Consider the following 883-nt stretch of genomic DNA (forward strand, 5'->3'; position numbering starts at 1 on the left):
TCTCTGTCTCATAATTGTGGCTTTTTTATCTTATAATTTGCAATTTTGTCAATTTCATCTTTTTATCTCATAATTATGACTTAGTATGTCAAAATTTTGACTTATGTCATGATTATGATTTACCAAAGCATGACTGGACTGATTTTATCTGATTGTAATATCATGATAATTTATGGCGTTTGATAATAAAATTGTCGCTATTACTACAAGCTCATACTTGAGTATTAAAGTTCCATGTGAAATTTGTTGATTTACTCTACAGCTAAGAATGATTTCGTCGAAGAACATGAATATATTATCATTGCAAAAACCACAGTATTAACAAAAAAGGATGGTAGTACAATGGTAGGTTTATGGTGACACACAAGCATACGGTGAGTCAACAGTAAAGTGTGTGATGTCACCTGGAGAATGTGATCAGACCATGACTGTCCGCACTTTGACGTCTGAATGTCAGAATGGAAAACACACCAAGTGCCAGATGTGGATCCTTGCAAACAGCATCACAGGCAGAGCAAGCACTCGTGATGAGAGATGAAGAGGATGACGAAACGTTGAAGAAGTGGAGGGAGCAAAGTCAACTCACTCCTACAATGCTAGAGTGCTGTGCGAGGATCTTTCTCTGCGATTAATAAAGTGTTCCAGGTGGTTGTTAGACAATTGCTTACTGGCACAAGCCAAAAGAGTGTCTTCATGATATTCTACTGCCAGTCACGCTATACCCCTTGAATTAAGAAAACCCTTTATTTATCTAAGTGACAAATAAACAGCCCTGAATGTCAGCAGAGACCTTGTCAACTAGACGGCCATCGGCACAAGACCACAAGAACCCGACGAATCCTCTGCACAATCTGACTTGTGTTGCAGCCTGAAATTAAACCAC

The sequence above is a fragment of the Sinocyclocheilus grahami genome, unplaced genomic scaffold, assembly GCF_001515645.1.
Source record: "Sinocyclocheilus grahami isolate Dianchi unplaced genomic scaffold, SAMN03320097.WGS_v1.1 scaffold790.1, whole genome shotgun sequence".
In the NCBI taxonomy this organism is placed as follows: domain Eukaryota; kingdom Metazoa; phylum Chordata; class Actinopteri; order Cypriniformes; family Cyprinidae; genus Sinocyclocheilus; species Sinocyclocheilus grahami.